The sequence below is a fragment of the Martes martes genome (genome assembly GCF_963455335.1).
Source record: "Martes martes genome assembly, chromosome: 14".
In the NCBI taxonomy this organism is placed as follows: domain Eukaryota; kingdom Metazoa; phylum Chordata; class Mammalia; order Carnivora; family Mustelidae; genus Martes; species Martes martes.
In genome coordinates, this window is record NC_137902.1 from 88,600,844 (window position 1) to 88,619,048 (window position 18,205).

Genomic DNA, 18,205 nt, shown 5'->3' on the forward strand with positions numbered 1-18,205 from the left:
CCACTAGATTCCTTGGGGACACTGATGGTGGTTTTTATGCCCACGCCCCTGACACGCAGGACCTGGCAAGGAGTCGCTGTGCACCAAATGTGGCCGAATGAACAGATAGTGACAGTCACGACGAGCACTTCCCACGCATTACCCCATGTATTAATTTTAAGAGCACATTGTATCATACCTTCTGTTTGGTTTAATCAACCGTCTCTTTCTTTCTTTCTTTCTTTCTTTCTTTCTTTCTTTCTTTCTTTCTTTCTTTTTTAATGGATGGCATCAATATGTAAGGAAATGCTTAGAAACCACGATAGGAATTTTGGAAAATTGAGTAAAAAAAGAAAAATCTGGGGATTGAAAACCTAAATCTTTTCAGTTGGGTGGTTTGGTTTTGTTTCTTTAATGAAGCCAAGCAGATCTTGCACATGTAAGTTTTGCATTTAAATCTCACAAGGCAGCTAGATGGGAAAGGGCAGCAAACTGCTTCATTGCAGGGAAATATAATGTCGTGCTCGCAGTGACGGTGATGACGTCAGCCCTGCCCGCTGTTATCTCTGTGGTCATGCAGAGGAACAAGGATCTCTGATCCTCAGAGACCTTATTAAGTAGGTTACTGTGTCAGAGTTCAGACGAGCCCTATGATTTCCTTATTGTTATATATTTACAAATTTAGCTTATCACGTCTTGTGCTACAGTAATAGACTATTTGCTCCTTCTCTGGATGTCGTTCAGAATAACGCTAAGGTGGTCATATTTGTTTTGTAGGACCCGCGACACAGTAGTCCTTTCCCATAAGGAGCACCTGCCAGTCACTCAGGTTGCGATGAGAGACACGGGCCGACCACAGTCAGAAGCGGCTTATGCGCTGGGGCCTCTGCTCTGCTCGGGGGACAGTAAGTAGAGGCAAGAGGAGCTGTTCTGACCCCTGGAAATGCATGTCAGTGTTTTAGGAGACATGAATACTCTGCATCTCATTAGGAATGTGTTAACTTACAAAAGAAGTGTACATAGGAGTTGTGCTTGAGGGAAAAATGAGGAATATGTATTACCTTCGGAGTGTGTGTCCTCTGTGTAGTATTTGAGTCGGACTAGTGCTGTGAATGTTGGTGGGATGATCTGAAACACTGATCACCCAGTCAGCAAGATCTAGTGATTTGATAATTAATTAATTGGAGTAAGTAAGTATTGGCTGAGCGCCGAGATGCCTAAAACTGGTAAGATACTGAGAAACGAGGTGACGGAAGCCATCACGTGCCTGTTCGTCGTCACCCCTGACAGTTTGCGAACCTCAGTGGTCCTAACTGTCCTCCCCCCTCCCACGGCATGTGGATTTCTCCGAAGCCTTCCGTCTCCCAAACTAACTGAAATAGAGCGGATCCACTCTATCTTTAATTTACTTCCTTCTGATCCCTCTTGAATGTGTCCCCTTCCGGCCGTCTCCTCCGTCACCCCCTACAAACTGCCTTTTCCAGGCGTCAGTGAGGCCCCAACCCGGCTAAACCTGCCGTCTGCTCTCAGGCGGCGTCGGACCTGACCTTGGCCTCCTGTCCTCACTCACTGTGATTCACGTCTCTGTTCAGCGGCCCGCTTACCCACAAAAGTCTGGGTTTTCCCTCCTTCCTTCCCCACGCCAGTGGCATTATCCTGTTGTTGTGCCCCTGCCTGCGTCCTCAGCCCTCCGTCTCTCTGCTCGCCAGTGCTGAGCTGTTCCCAACAGGCTCGTGGCTTTAAATCCCACATTGAGGTCAATGATTCCGCCATCGCTATACCCCAGGCCGTCTCCCTGCACTCCCGCCCCTGCCATGCAGCTGTTTAGGCTGTACCTCTCTGCCTCGATAGGCATTTCAGAACAGTTTGTCCAAAAGAAGGAAAAAAAAGTGTTTCCACGACAACCTTCCCCAACTCAGGGCATGGCAACTCCCTGCTTCCTTTCGCTTAGACGGAAAATGTAACAGCCACTCATAACTTCTTTCTTCTCTTAACACACATTGGACTCATCCACAAATACAAATGTATCGCTTTGGACTTCAAAACTGGATCCAGCGCCCCCTCCCAGTGGCTTGACTGGCCTGCTTGCAGCTGCTTCTGCCCACTTAGCGGAGACGCCACAGAACGGCCAGAGGGAAAGGTCAGGGCACGTCAGTCCTCTGGCCCAGACTCTCCACTGGCACTCGTGTCAGAGCAGAGGCCAGAATTCAACGTCTACCAAGGCTGCGGTGGCCAGCCCTTCCTGGGGCCGCATAGGAGATGCTGCCATGTGGAGAAGTCCTGGCATTTCTGAGCCTTGCCATTGAGAAAAAGAACGTTTCCTACGTCAGATGACAAAAATATTGCGAGGTGGATAGTCACAGTGTACGGAACATACGAACATGCCTTGACGGATGATAGTATGAAGAATTGTTCTTCCCACTCATGACTTAGACTGCAGACCTCACTCTGTGTCCGGATAGGACGAATTAAGCACGCCCACCCCATCTCTCCCATGAGTCCCCTATGAAACCTGGGCAGAACGCCTGAAACAGTTATCTCAGGGCACTGGGAAGCCAGCAGCGGCAAGGAGGAGAAACCAGAAGGCATCATTTACTTTTCCCTCCTGTATCTGTCGGTCAACCCAGACGTGGGCACTGGGTCACAGACAGAGAGGTTCCAGGAGAAGCCCTTGAGCCCTGGCTAGAGGCCAGAACAGAAAGTTTCTAACTCTCAAGGAATGCAGGAATCCCATTTCCCTCTTTTTCTATCCAGGCAGACCCATGACGATAGCAGCAGAAGCTGCCCAGGGAACACACAAAAGCCAGGACTTCAGAAGGGGACCTTTGCTCTGCATGGGGCAGCTGTGGCTCAGAGATGGTGGGGAGACTCCTCTTATTTTTGTTTTTTTCCTCCACTCACCCATCGCTTGGCAATGGACCAGGTAGAGTTGCATAGGAGAGTGTTACAGAGCAGTCTCAGTAGAGCCTGTTTTCTAGTTCTGTGACTGACAAGGGAGACCAGGGGACCAGAAAGTACCTGGAAGAGCAGAGGGAGGCAGCCGTTCAGGAGAGCATACTGTATGTTGTTCATGAAATCCGAGGCTCACCTTGGAGCCACACATGCATGGATCCGGTCCTAACTGTAGACCCAAGAAGTTGAGAACTGAATGGAGAGTCGACCACCCAAGACCCAGGCTGGCCACTGGGTTGTGCACGAATGAGGTAGAGTTGGGTCGTGCTGCAAAGGCTTTGGAAACTGGACTGCCATTAGAGACAGCCCACAGAAGGCAGGTTGCAATGTGTGGCCCGATCCTAACTAGGCCAAGTGCCTGCAAAAAAACCTAAATAAATTAAAAACAAAAAATAAAATTTGTATATGTGTATATATGTGTATATATGTATATATACATGTATATTCATATATATATATGTAATCAACATGCTCCACAACATTTGAACAGAGCCCAGAATTTATTAATATAATATTTAAAATATCTAGGAAGTCATCCAAAATTACTTAGCACAAAGAATCAGAAAAATCTAAGCTGGCTTAGGAAAATGTAGTCAACAGATACTAATGCAATTGTGACACAGTGGTTAGAATGAATTGATAAAGAGTTTAAAACAACTATTACATAAGAACTCTAACAAGCGATCATAAACACTTTTGTAGCAAATAGAAAAAGAACATTTCACCAAAGAAATAGGATATCCAAAGAGCTAAATGAAAACTTTAGAGCTGAAAAATATGAAACTGAAATAAAAGATGTCCTGGGTGGACCAAATAGTGGATCTGAGATGAGACAGTCAGTGGCCTTAATGATGGGAATGACTCATCTGATCAAAAGAAAGAAAAAATCTAAAAATGAACAGAGCCTCAAGGAACTCTGAGTCAACAACAAAGGATCTAACATTCATGTAATTGAACATCCAGAAGCAGACAGAACAGTGTGGTGCTGAAAAAAAAAAATTGAAAAAAAAAAGGCTGAAAATTGTCCAAGTTTGGTAAAAAACAGACTTGAGAAGTTGAATGAACTTGAAACAGGATAAACTCAAATTCACCTCCAGACACATCATTATCAAACTGCTGGAAACAAAGGCAATGGAGAATGTTTTGAGACCAACCAGAGAGGAGTGATGTAGCATCTGCAGGTGAACTCCTACTCATATGGCCATGACTTTCTCATTAGAAATATGGAAGCCGGGAAGGAAGTGGCAAAACATTTCTCAAGGGCTAAAAGTAAAGAATTGTCAGTCTGGAATTCCATATTCAGCAAAAGCCTCCTTCAGGGATGAAGATAAATAAATTCTCAGACGAAGGAAAGCTAAAAGCATTCCTTACCAGGAAATACTTTAAAAGACTTTCTAAGGGAAGATTCAGACAGAAGGGAAATGATACCAGAAGGAAATTTGGGACCTCGGGGGTAAAAAATCAGCTTGAGAAATGGTAACTATCAGGGTATATATAATAGACTATTGTCCTGTTGAGTTACTTTAAATATACTTGTGGTTGTATTAAAAAATACAATATTATTTCATAAAATTCTTAATTTGTACATATGGAATACATTTGTACAGATGGAATACATTTGGCAGCAATAAATAAAGGGCACTCGGTAAACTGACAGAATTGTTGGCCAGGTTTTGACATATGAGTCCAAGTAGTTAAAATGTAGATTCTGAGCAGATTCTGAAAAGGTAAGTGTATATATTGTCACTCCTAAAATAACCAATCAAGGAAATGCTATAGACAAACAAAAATAGAAAACTAAAAAATGTTTAACCCCAAAGGAGACAGAAAAGAACAAAAAAGCATAAGGAAAAAATAACAGGAAAAAAATAATAAAATGATAAAACTAAATTAAACTTGTCAACATTTATATTTAATATGAATGGTCTAAACAAACCAGTTAAAGGACAGATGGTAATGACTCCACTATGTACTTTGTACAAGAAACTCACTTCAAATATAATGATATCATAAGTTTAAAAAGAGGGGCAGGGAAAGATATTCTACACAAACACTAATTGAAAGAAAGCTGGGGTTTCTGTATTAAAGTTTTTGCTTGAAAGCATAGAAAATTAACAGATACAAAAAGCGATTAAGAAGACATAAGAATCCTAATGAGCTTCAAAATACATAAAGCAACAACTGACAGGATGGAAAGGGGAAGTAGGCAAAATCATAATTATAATTAGAGATTCCAGTACTCCTCTCTCATTAATCTTTGGAACTAATGGGGGGGAAACAAGCAAAGTGTACATAAAACTTGAATGTCACCACAAAGCAACAGAATTTAATTGACATTTATGGAACACCCTACCAACAGTAAAATACACATTCTTTTAAAATGCACATGGATACACCATATTCTGTGTCACAAAACAAACTTGAGCACATATCAAATAAATCACACAAAAATACATTCCCTGACATAAATGAATTAAACTAGAAACAAAGAACAAAGAGAGTGAGAAAGTCTTCAAACACTTAGAAATTAAACACCAAACTGCTAAATATTAAATGAGTCAAGGAGGTCTCAATAGTAGACATTATAAAATATATTGATCTGAATGAAAAGGAAAATACAACATATCAAAAATGGTGGGAGGCAGTTATGTCAGTGCTTGGAGAGATAGTAATAGTATTAAATGCTTGTATTATGAAAGTAAAAGGTCTCAACTCAATGATTTAAGCTTTTACCATAAGAAATTAGAAAAAGAAGAAAAAATAATTCAAAATAGCAGAAGGAAGGAAATAATAAAGATAAGAGAAATCAATTAAAGGCAGAGATCTATAAAAACAAAATATTTATAAAAGAACAATAAAATAGATAAATCTCTAGCAAAACTGTTAGAGAGAGAGAAGAGAAATATTACCAATATGAGGCATGAAAGCTGGAGTATCACTACAGACCCTACAGACATCAATAGGATAATAACAGCATACCACAAACAACTCTACACACGTCAGTTCTCCAACGTAGATAAAACAGACTAATTCCTTGAGAACCACTAACTACTAAAACTCACTCAAGATAAATTGAACAACTAGTAGAGACCTAGAAGTATTGATGGAATTGAATCCATTCGGAGATGACTTCATTGGTGAGTTCCACCAAAGAAGAAATAACACCATGTTTACACAATCTCTTTTAGCAAATAGCAGAGGAAATTCTTTCCAACATTTTATAAGGGCCCAACATTGCCCCAGTACCCAAACTAGAAAAAGAAAATGCAAAAAAAAAATTAAGATAGAGATAACTACGGACAACATCATCACAGACACAAATACAAAAATCCTCAACTACATTAGCAAAAAAATCCAGGAACATTTAAAGAATAATACACTATCGCCAACTGGTGTTTACGCCAGGACACAAGGCTGACTCAGTGCAGCTGACCCTGGAACAACATGGGTCTGACCTGGGCAAGTCCATTTATGTGCAGATTTTTTTCAAAAAATACAGTACCATCCTGTACATGTATTTTCTCTTCCTTGTGATTTACTTAATAATATTTTGTTTTCTCCAGCTCACTGTATTGTAAGAATACAGTATATAATACTATAACATGCAAAGTGTGTGTTAATCAAATGTTGATGCTTCTTGGTAAGGTGTCCAGTCAACCTGTCCAGTAGGCTATTAGTAGGTACATTTTTGGAGGGTCCAAAGTTACATGTGAATGTCCAACTGTGCAAAGGTCAGTGCCCCAACCCCCTTGTTGTTCAAGGGTTGACCATATTTGCAAATCAATCAATGTCATCTACCATATTAACAGTTTAAAGAAGAACAATCACACCAGATGCTTTTTTTGCATCAATTGATATGAACATGATCATTTGAATTACTATGATTATATCATGAATTAACATGATACATTCATATCAGATACCACTCACAATAAAATTCTTAGCAAACTATGAATAACAGGGAACTTCTTGATCCTAATAAAGGTTGTCTATATACAAAACAGCTGGCATCATAGTTACTGGTGAAAAACTGAACCCTTTCCCTGCAGGAGTGGGCACGAGATAAGGATATTCAATCTCACCGCTTCTGTTCTGTGACTTCAGTCACACTGGACGTCCTAGCCAGTGTGGCCACTGAGGAAGGAAGGAAGGGCATCCAGGTTGGAAAGCAAGAAAGAAAACTATTTGCAGATACACGTGTGATGGGCAGACATGTTTAGAGCAGCTCTGTTTGTGAACGACCAAAGCTGGAAACCACACCGACGTTCTCCAGTGACAAAGAAATGGTGGCCCGATCCACGTGAGGAAGGACGATAGGGCAGCAATAAGTCGTGGCACACTGAGTGCATCTCGAGGGATTTCCGCTGAGTGAGAGGAGCCTGTCTCAGAAGGTTACCTACGGTGTGACTCCGTTTACATGACACTTGGAAAAGGCACAACGGTAGATCACAGTGGCCAGGGCTTAGGGGCAGAGGAGGGTGTGACTGTAAGAGAACAGCCCGAGGGAGGGGGGAGACGGAGCTGTCCTGGGTCCTGATTTTGGTGGTGGTTATACAAGCCTACGCATGTATTAAAGTTCATCTAACGGTACGTCCCCCCAAAGTCAATTTGACTTAATGGTAATCTATAAATAACATCGTCTTCTAAAAAACGCAGGGTATTTCCAGTGATTATCTGTTCACTCAGTTGCAGTCTTGTCCATCTTAATCCTTGAAAGAGTCAGTATCTGGATATTCACCTCGTGGCTGTATGTTTGGAAGAACCCCCAAGTGAAGGCTTGCATAGATAATGAATGCATTTAGTAATGGTAAAAATGGTAATAATGGTAAAAAAAAATTGCTAGAAATGCAAAATGTGGTTGTTATTCTGTTTCCTTGCTATTGTCACTTTTTTTTTTTTTTTGGAAACAGGTTCATTTTGGAATTCTGCTTCCTTCAACATCGAGACCTCATACCTTCACTTCCCTACATTCCGTGGAGAGCTCAGTGCTGATGTGGCTTTCTTTTTCAAGACAACAGCACCTTCTGGGGTGTTTGTGGAGAACCTGGGGATCACAGACTTCATCAGGCTAGAGCTGCATGGTGAGTTGCCCCCTGGGCAAAGCCACCAGGCCTCAGTATATAGCAATAACCCTTCTGGGAACCTAATTCCCAAAGTACTACTATGCTTTCTTCATCACTTGTATTCCTTTAGTACATACTAAAGGTCTAATACCTTTTTTTTCAAGATTTTATTTATTCATTCGACAGTCAGAAATCACAAGTAGGCAGAGAAGCAAGCAGAGAGAGAGAGAGGAGGAAGCAGGCTCCTTGCTGAGCAGAGAGCCCGACATGGGGCTCGATCCCAAGACCCTGGGATCATGACCTGAGCCGAAGGCAGAGGCTTTAACCCACTGAGCCACCCAGGCGCCCCTCTAATACCTTTTTTAAAAAGATTTATTTATTTGAGAGAGAGAGAGCAGGGTTGGGAGGGGGGAAGAGGCAGAGAGAGTCTTAAACAGACTCCACGCTGAGCATGGAGCCCAGTGCAGGGCTTGATCTCGTGACCCTGAGATCACAACCTGAGCTCACACCAAGAGTCGAATGCTTAACCAACCTTACCACCCAGGAGCACCTAAAGCTCCATTATTTTAAATCCTTATTTTTAATAGGGAGGAAAACAGTGATTCACAAAACACACAGCAGTCTGTCCAATTCTGTGCTGCCCTAACTGTGTGTGCAATAAGGATCTTTTAAACCAAACTGGTCCAGTAACTACTCCCTAAATTGCAGATTCATTTCATGTAATTGACTCGCCACATCGTTCATGCATGTATGCAAGTCTCAGTTCCTGGCTTCAAAATTTCACGGAGGGCTTTTTAAATAAAGTACATGAGGATTCCACCCACCTTGAAATAACTTCGCTGATATGTAAGAAGGCAGGTCACAGGCCAGTTTCCCTCCAGTGGGGAAAGATCCCTAGTCCTTAAGGTTTAGCAAGATGAGGAGCATTCTCTGAGGAGGAATAGGGTAAAATGGCTTTGTTTTTCTTCCCCCAGGACACACATTTCTGTTGCCCTCCTAGCCAGCTCAGAGTGACATTGGTCAGCAGCCGTGTCACCGTCCGCTTTCATAAGGAGCATGTCATGCCCCTGCCCTCCTGTCTCCCGAGACTGAATTTCCTCCCTGTGGAATGAACCGAGCTGCTCTCCTCTCTGTGTTTGCAGCTCCTGCAGAAGTGACCTTTTCTTTCGATGTGGGGAACGGGCGATGCGAGGTCACAGTGCGTTCTCCCACTCCCTTTAACGACAACCGGTGGCACCACGTGAGGGCCGAGAGGAACGTGAAGGAGGCGACCCTTCAAGTGGACCAGCTCCCCAGCAAGACGCAAGCCGCGCCCGCGGATGGCCATGCCCGCCTGCAGCTCAACAGCCAGCTCTTCGTGGGTGAGTGTGGCTGCCCTCTGGCAGGGCCGTGCTGGTGGACACAGAGAAGACGTGAGCCGTCCAGCCGTGACGGCAGCAGGTGCACGGGGCTCATGTCGGCACCGCGGACTGAGGGCTCCAGCAAGAGTCGGGCTCTCTTTCCACAGATGGTTGCTAATACAGTTTCCATAGCGCGTTGTTCGGGATCATGGTTTCCCTAGATTTCCCAGGTCACAGATGAGATAACAGATGTCCAGAGAGAGCGAGAGATGTAGTCTAGAAACGGAAATAGAAGAGAAACCCAGTCCCCAGTGGGTGGGTTCCCAGGCTGGACCTCAACAGTATTGACGACCTGCGTTAGCTTTAGTGACTTCTTATCAACGCTATTTATAAAACGGTTAGCAAATGTCACCCGGAACTCCCGGCTTCACTTCTCAGTGCAGTCGGGGAATCTGCCGTGTGACTGTGCCCGAGTTCTCAGTGTCCCCTCTAACACAGCCCGCAGGAGGACTCGCGTGGCGGTGTCGCCCTCCTCCGCTGCCCAGTCCTTGCAGACACCGGGTTCAGAACTGGGCTGGCTCTGTTCTCGCTGCCGGTGCTTCAGGGATGAAAGCTCTGGGTAGAGGAAGTCTTCCTTTTCATGTACTCGCTTATTTTTTTTAAGACTTTTTTTCTTTTTCTCAATGGGAGAGATAAGTTTTGCTACATTACTTTTCAGACAACTCTATTCTAATTTGGAAAGCAAGCAAATCAATGACGTAGCTCTTCCTTGGTCATTTCTCATGTGTTTTCAAGTAAATAAGGAGCTGGTCCTATTAGGAACTAATCTAAATCACAGACTAGCCTGCAGTCTGCTTTGCCAGAGGACACCTACAGCTTCTGGGGACTGTGCTATGCAGGGAGGTGTGTGTGTGTATGTGTGTGTGTGTACAACCCATGACACAGAAAACTCTAAGTCTTCATGTCAAGTCATCAAACTGTGATGCAAATTAAACAGTTCTGTTTTCCGATTCGTAATCCTGAGGATCAAGGAATGGAATTTCTGGGAATGAAGTTGGCATGAACACCTACCTGGAATTGACATCCTCACAGAAACAATGTTTCCAGAGCGTGGGAAGCTGGTGGAAAATGCCGATATATGTGCCCCAGGCCCACCGAGTCAGAATCCCTGGGAATGATCCCCAACTCTGTTTTAGCAAGCGCTCCAGGTGACCCCCGCACCTCCAGATTTGAGATTAGGCTCGTGTGAGGCATGATAGAAAGAGAGAGAGCTACTCAGTGTTCAGGGACTGTTACCCTCCTGACCTCAGAGCCGGCAGGCTGGAGCGAGGCAGGCCTGAGCCTGGGTATTATTATTATTATTTTTTAAATTTTTTAAAGATTTTATTTATTTATTTGACAGACAGAGAGAGAGGGATCACAACCAGGCAGAGAGGCAGGCGGGTGGCGGGGGAAGCAGGCCCACCGGTGAGCAGAGAGCCTGACGTGGGCCTCGATCCCATGACCCTGGGATCATGACCTGAGCTGAAGGCAGAGGCTTAACCCACTGAGCCACCCAGGCGCCCCCAGCCTGGGTTTTAATGTCAACCCTACTTTCTTTCTTTGCCCGTTCCTCAATTCCTTTTTCATGGCATTGTTAATGGGAGCATTTCTCAGAAAGGATGGTATTCCATATATAATTTGTTATTATATATAATATATGTATTATATTATATACAAGTGTATAACAAATATGTAACAAAATATGTATGACAGATGCATATACAAATTATAATGTATATTACATATTAACTCTATACAATGTACATACATTGCATGTTACAAATTTGTAATATATATTGTATTGCAAAGATTTTCAACTATCTAACTTTATTGTGCCCATCACAGTTTATACACTTTAACTTTAAAAAGGAGAGATTTTTTTTTAATGAAGGAACCAACTTAAAAATGTACAAATCTTTCTAAATAGAACTTGAAGAAGTACTTTTTAGAGTAAATATTTACCAAGCTCAACTCCAAAAATATTTCCGTCCACGGTTTATTCGATATCGTTGGATGATTCTTAGTATGTGATCACAGCCTAGGTTTTCAAAATCGCATGTGTTTGTAGAGCTTCCGGCGGGTCCCTTTTCTGACGCGATCGGTCCACCCGCAGTGGGACGTGCAGTGGAAACGCCACCGAGACCCCCAGGGCACGGCTGTAATTGTTTCCCTTGTAGGCGGGACAGCCACCAGACAGAGAGGCTTCCTGGGGTGCATTCGGTCGCTGCGGTTGAATGGGCTGGCCCTAGACCTGGAAGAAAGGGCCACGATGACGCCGGGCGTGGACCCGGGCTGCCCGGGACACTGCAGCAGCTATGGACACCTGTGTCGCAATGGAGGGAGATGTAGGGAGAGACCCAGGGGCATCACCTGCGACTGTGCCTTCTCTGCGTATGACGGGCCATTCTGCGAGAGCGGTGAGTGTACCCTGGGCAGGACGGGGAGAAGGAGGCACCTCATTCGGCTGTTTGCCTCGTGTTTCTGGCATTTGATCCTTTCTCTACGAAAGGATAAGGCAGTTCTCTCTGACCAGCTAAAGGAGAGTTGTTTCTCTCCCAAATTTGTCCATTTATGATTCTGTTCTTGAGAAGCTCATGATGACTTCTGTTGGATTCAGCATCATTCACGCGACACTGAGATGGACAATAGCTCTAAGTTTATGTTTACACTTGGCATTTAATGCTATATAACTCTGAGATGAAGCATTTTGTGGGCCATAATAAAATATTGTTACTCAGTTTGACATCATGCGAATATACATGGGGATAAGTTATCTTTTTATCCATACTTGATTATCTTTTTTTTTTAAAGATTTGATTTATTTATTTGACACAGAGAGAGAGAGATGCCAAGTAGTCAGAGAGGCAGGCAGAGAGAGAAAGAGGCAGAAGCAGGCTCCCTACTGAGCAGGGAGCCCGATGTGGGGCTCGATCCCAGGACCCTGAGATCATGACCTGGGCTGAAGGCAGAGGCTTAACCCACTGAGCCACCCTAGGTGCCCCTTGGTTATCTTTTTAATCGGAAATATTTCTAAATTAAAAAAAAAAAACAGCAAAGCGTGACATTCTTGTTTCCTGTCTTGAGAGACTAAGGGTTAGAGATAGTGTGTAAACACACGCAGAGAAGAGCCTCGCCTTGACTTCGTGTTAACGTAACAAAAATGAGTGTCATTCCAGAGATTTCTGTGTATTTTGGAACCGGCTCGTCCGTTGTCTACAACTTTCAGGAACATTCTAACCGCACCGCCAGCAAGAACACCAGCTCCTTTGCGGCTTCACTTCCTGAGGGTCTGACGCTGGCTGGAGAAGTGGCCACACTGAGCTTCCGGACCACAGGGACGCCCAGCTTACTCCTCTATGTGAGCTCCTTCTACGAGGAGTACCTGTCCGTGATCCTCGACCCCAACGGTGAGTGCTGAGACTTCAAGAACAAGGAGGCTGGATTAGAAAATAAGGTCCACAAGGAGGGGGACCCTTTGGGTGTTTAACTACGAAAAGGAAACACAATTGCGTGGCTTGCCGTGCTCGTTACACTAGTTCATGATAACCCTCAAGTGTTTATCACTAAAGTTCACATTTCCATGATCACATTTAAGATACATTTCCCCCGTGGACGTTTGATCATTTTAGGTATTTCACGTGCCGCGAGGCTTCTTGCTATTCTGGGAAGTCTTTCCTTCTGTAAGTGAATAAATGAGTTCTGCAATTCACTTTGAAACGAGATAGCTCACTTTGTACATGGAAAATAATTCCTCCTCCTTTTTAGCAAAGTAAAGAAGTATATTTATCTAAAATCCACTATTCCTAAGCATCACATGAATAGGATTGCTCTTTACTCATCGGTGGGTGGGAAGCCATTCATGGCAATATCTACATACGAAGAAAAGTGGGATGAGAGGTTCCCAACTCATGGCCACCAAGTGTTTCCAAGACTGTTGCAGATGGAGCATTAGACCAAGCTGTAACCTCGCTTCACAGAGCGGAAGGACAGAGACCTACTTTCTGGAAGATCTGCTCCAGGCAGTATAGGGTTATGGGGTCGTGGGCATCCCTGTGAAGGACATCAGGAGATTTAGATGTTGTAGCACATCATTGGTCTTTCTTCTGTTTCTTGATTATGGCAGAAACATTAGGAAAAAAATTCTAGTTGTGCAAAAAAAAATTCATTATGCAAATGTCAGCAATACATTAAAATGCATTAAAATAAGTCACATTAAAAGAAGTGATGCTTATAGAAACTGAATGTTAATGCAATATTGCTTGAGGTTTTACCATTTAATATTACGAATATCACATGAATAATTAACTTTGAGCCTAGCTCTGACTTCCCATATGCTTAACTTAGAATTTTTTCCTTTTGTTAAGGAAAATGGAAGAACTTGGGAAAATACCATTTGGTCTTGACTTTTAAAATAGTGTAATTGGGGGGCGCCTGGGTGGCTCAGTGGGTTAAAGCCTCTGCCTTCAGCTCAGGTCATGATCCCAGGGTCCTGGGATCGAGTCCCACATCGGGCTCTCTGCTCCTCAGCGAGCCTGCTTCTCTTCTTCTCTCTCTGCCTGACTCTCTGCCTACCTGTGATCTCTGTCTGTCAAGTTAAATAAAATCTTAAAAAAAAAACAAAAAAATAAAATAGTGTAATCGGATTCTGAATTCAGCCCTGGAATAGCAAATAAGTGATCACTCTTCCAGGAATAGAGACTCTCGGTACCCTTAAGCAAATGCTCAATAAATTCAAATTATAGGAAATAAATAAAAACAAAATGTGCTTTAGAACCTGTATTGACGGTTTTTATAAAATTCAATTTTACTTAAAAATGTCATTTTTTTGGTCTTGTTTAGGAAGTTTGCAGATCAGGTATAAGCTGGACAAACACCAAGAACCTGATGTTTTTAACTTTGGTTTTAAAAACTTTGCCGATGGGCGGTTTCACCAGGTGACGATTCACAGAGAAGCGGCGGGGGTCTCTGTAGAGGTAAGGGGTAGATTCACAGCAGCCACAGTAACCAGACTTGTGGCATTCAGTGTATGACCTCCAGCAAGGCTTTGAGAATAAATCCTAGTAAAAGAGAGACACGTTTAGCAGTCTTCCCAGAAAGTCCTGGGGACAGAAAACGTAGTCAAAGTGTTTTCTTTAGCAATGTCCTTTCTTTGTTTAGCAAGAGGCTGACAGGGTTCTTCTTAATATCTGACCTCTGAAAATGCCAAGCTGTCCTCGTTGGTAGGGGAATGTTGCCCAGTTTCTCCCAGCGATTACTGGAGACATTCTGACGAGAATGAGAGCCTACTTCCATCTGACTACAAAAGAGCAAAGGCGGCAGAAATGTAAACACAAGGGGAAAAGCAAGATTTTGCTGAAAGTGGGAATACATTTTTTAAAAGCCTCCATGTTTCAATTATTCATTGTCACTGGGCTTTGAAGAATAACCTTTATATATTGACTCTGTGCCAGTAATATGTTTTGTGGCTTGTGTTACTAATTTCTGTTTGAAATAAGCAAAAGCTTTAAGGTTTGAAATAGCTTATTGCATTTCTTTGTGGATTGTACCAATTACAGATCCCTAAACCATGAAGACAAATAAAGGGGAAAGAACAGGCAATGGGGTGGTGTGAAATCCGAGGTATTAAAACAATTGCTATGAAACCGATTCCCCTTCGTGACAGCCAAACGTATGGCTTGTTTTTACCGTTTTCCTTGGTCTCCCTCAGACTCCCATTCTCTTATCACCAACATTACTCGCCATTTTGATGTTTGCTTCTCATGGAATATTTAATAGGTTAACCAGAATGCAAGGAGACAAGTCGTCCTGTCATCAGGGACAGAATTCAATGCTGTCAAATCCCTTATGTTGGGGACAATTTTAGGTAAGTGTCAGAAAGAGCATCGTCCCCCACGCCCAACCCCGACATGGGTCGGAAGTGTCAGGTTGCAAACTTGGGGAGGGTTCATGAGGCTGAACGAGGCTCCTTGTCGTATTCGTGGTTTCCCAGCAAGTGACAATCAAGGTAGAAGCGGCCCTCTTGTCCGCGTGTGCCTGTAATCGCCAGTGAGGGCTGTCTGCTAGGGGAGCCACGGTGACCCCGGAGAAGTGTCTGCACACGTGCCCTCTCGCTTGGCAATCAAGCGGAATGAAACTTGGTATTTTTATAACAATCGAGGAAAGGCAAAATCAAAGCAGGTGTCACGTTCACAAATTGTATATTAATCAGCGGTCAAATGCAGAAACCAACCAATGGTAAATATAGATTTACATTTACAAGAAGAAAGGACTCACATTTTCTTTGAGCAAGTGAGTACGTGTTGGCGGTAGGCTGGGCCCTGCTCTGAGATGTGTTCAGTGCTCCCAGCTACCCTTGGAAGGTCAGGATCTGAAGACCCCCACGCCCCTGTAGGGCTGGTAAAAGCAAACCCGACTACTCAAGCATCAAATTATCTATGCCTTTGTTTCCCCCCTTGTCACCAAGAATTAGATTGAAATACAAATAACGTTTGAAAGATATTTTTTCCTTTTGATTGTTTCTATTGTAAACTGTATGTGCTGTCGATATAAAAAGTTATTTGGGAGAAATCCTCTTGTGGTCTTGGGTAGAATTTCTGCTCTGGTACGTGACACTCATCTGGCTGTGTTCGGACCGAGATAATTCATGGACTCTTTACTACCTTTTCAGCCATTTGTACCTTGATTCTTTGATCATTTCTTCCATCCCTGACACATAAAACATCCTACAGACGCTGGAGATTTAGAGACGGCCCACGAGTGCACATTCAAAATAGGGTGAGAAGCATAGTAACTGTTAAAACGGTGACATTTTTCTAAAAGATGATGGGCAATAAAATGATGAGTTCTTATTTTTCAGAGGAAATGGGGCAGATCGCAGCGCGCCCTTGTAAATGGTAGACACAGATGCGCATCGTTTAGATGGTAGAGGGGACGGGAAGCTACGAGTGGGTCCTGGGTGTTACAGGTGCGGGTTAAGCCAGTGAGGCAGGGTCCCGGGGTTCTTTGCTGTGAAAACATAGTCTTGGCATCGTGTAATGGATACCAACTTTGGGCCAAAGTGGTCCTGCTTTCTAACTGTGCCTTAGTGTGAATAAAGAGTCGGGCCCCATGATGTGTCGGCAGAAAGGCTTTGGTGTGGCTCGCCGTTCCTGCCCCCTCCGCACGTGCCGTGTGGGCCTCCAGCAGCTGCCGCAGGAGTGCAGATGAGTACAGTTGTTCCCCTCGGGCGCCGGGAGAAGTCTGTAGCTCAAACAGCCCATGGGAGAGGGAGGGGAACAGCTCAGTCTCTAATGTGCGACTTCAGGTATGTTTTCTAGGCATTTCTGGACATCCATGTTTTTGTGATATGAGTAGATTTTTTAAATTCTTTTTTTAAAAGTTTTTATTTAAATTCTAGTTGGCTGACATACAGTGTAATATTAATTTCAGGTGTAGAATTTAGTGATTCATGAGTTAGATACAACACCCAGTAAGTTTTTTTTTTAATTCTATTTAGAACAGTGGCAAAAAAAAAAAACAAAAAAAGGGTGGGGGAGGTTTGCCTGGGTGGCTCAGTCGTTAAGCATCTGCCTTCGGCTCAGGTCATGATCCCAGGGTCCTGGGATCGAGCCCTGCGTCTGGCTCTCTGCTCAGTGGGAAGCCGGTTTCTCCCGTTCCTACTCCCCCTGCTTGTGTTCCCTCTCCCACTGTTTCTCTGTCAAATAAATTTAAAAACCAAAACCAAAACCAAACCAAACCAAACCAACAAAAACAGTGACATGGTACAGAAAACCCACAAGAACTGGGAAAACAGTGGCAAGAGACAAGGTCCTCCTCTGGCTTTGACCCGTGAGAGCAACAGTATACAATAGTGGGAAGAGGTTATGAAGTTCCTAAACAGTCAGAGCCCATGTTGCGTTTCACAGAACAGTGGGATGGAACGCCATCCTCGGCGGTCAGCTGAAGCGTATAATTTTTTATACAATCCAAGTGGAAAAGAATTTTTAATATCTAAGTGGAAAAGAATTTGCTCCCTTTTTATGTGCTGCTGAGCTCCACTCTCTGGCCTGACCGTTACCATCCATGGCTTGAACAGAGTGAGGAGTAGATCATCTTAGGGGTGTGCAAGCCTCAGAGCTCAGCTTACTTACGTGCCGGTGCGATCTGTGACTGCAGGGATGGTCCTGCCTGCCCCCAGCAGAGTCATCCCTCCGTTGTTGCTGGAGCAGGTGTCTGTGGGCACGCTTCCCGGCCAGGAGGACAGATAGGGTCAAGGAACAAAAGGAACACACCACACACTGCCTGCCCTCAGTGACTCCGGCTCTGACAGGAGAGATGAGGCAGGTTCAGAAGTGACTGTGGCACAAGGTAGGAAGTTGCCAGCAGAAAGTGTGAAATTGACAAACATTTTTAAAGACAATTTAGCTTTGGATGTATTATCTGTAAAAGGGTATGTCATGGATTATGGAAACTGATTTAATAACTAAACTGCCTTATATAAAGGGAATCATTTTAATAAAAAAGGAGAATAATACATTTTATCATATACATTTTTATTTTCCTGCAAGTTCATATGCAGAGAGCAGTAGCACGGAATCGAAGATGTTCATGTTTCTATTCAAGAAAGGTCTAGTCAAAAAACATCTCTCTTGGGCTATAGAAATTAAAGTTGAAATTCAGCAATGAAGTTTATTGCCTGAAGCAACTGAGTCTAATAAAATTATAAATATTCATCTCATCTGTACCTAGAGGTATGCATCTTGATCAAAGGCTAATAAAACTTTTCGAGTTTTGGGTAACTTTATTTCAGGATAGCTTCTACTTAGCAGTTAGTAACTATGAGAAGATGAC

General features: G+C 43.5%; 1 pseudogene across 1 annotated transcript in view; it reads left to right on the forward strand.

Annotated features, from left to right (window-relative positions):
• Positions 1–17,622, forward strand: part of LOC308355050 (contactin-associated protein-like 3) — a 141,381-nt pseudogene extending 123,759 nt beyond the window's left edge. Inside the window, exons 15-22 of the transcript in view lie at positions 757–884; positions 7,842–8,012; positions 9,137–9,355; positions 11,554–11,793; positions 12,553–12,783; positions 14,216–14,349; positions 15,152–15,239; positions 17,531–17,622. The product of the transcript in view is annotated as a contactin-associated protein-like 3 (transcript). The remainder of the gene's footprint in view (positions 1–756; positions 885–7,841; positions 8,013–9,136; positions 9,356–11,553; positions 11,794–12,552; positions 12,784–14,215; positions 14,350–15,151; positions 15,240–17,530) is intronic.
• The last annotated feature ends 583 nt before the right edge of the window (positions 17,623–18,205 follow it).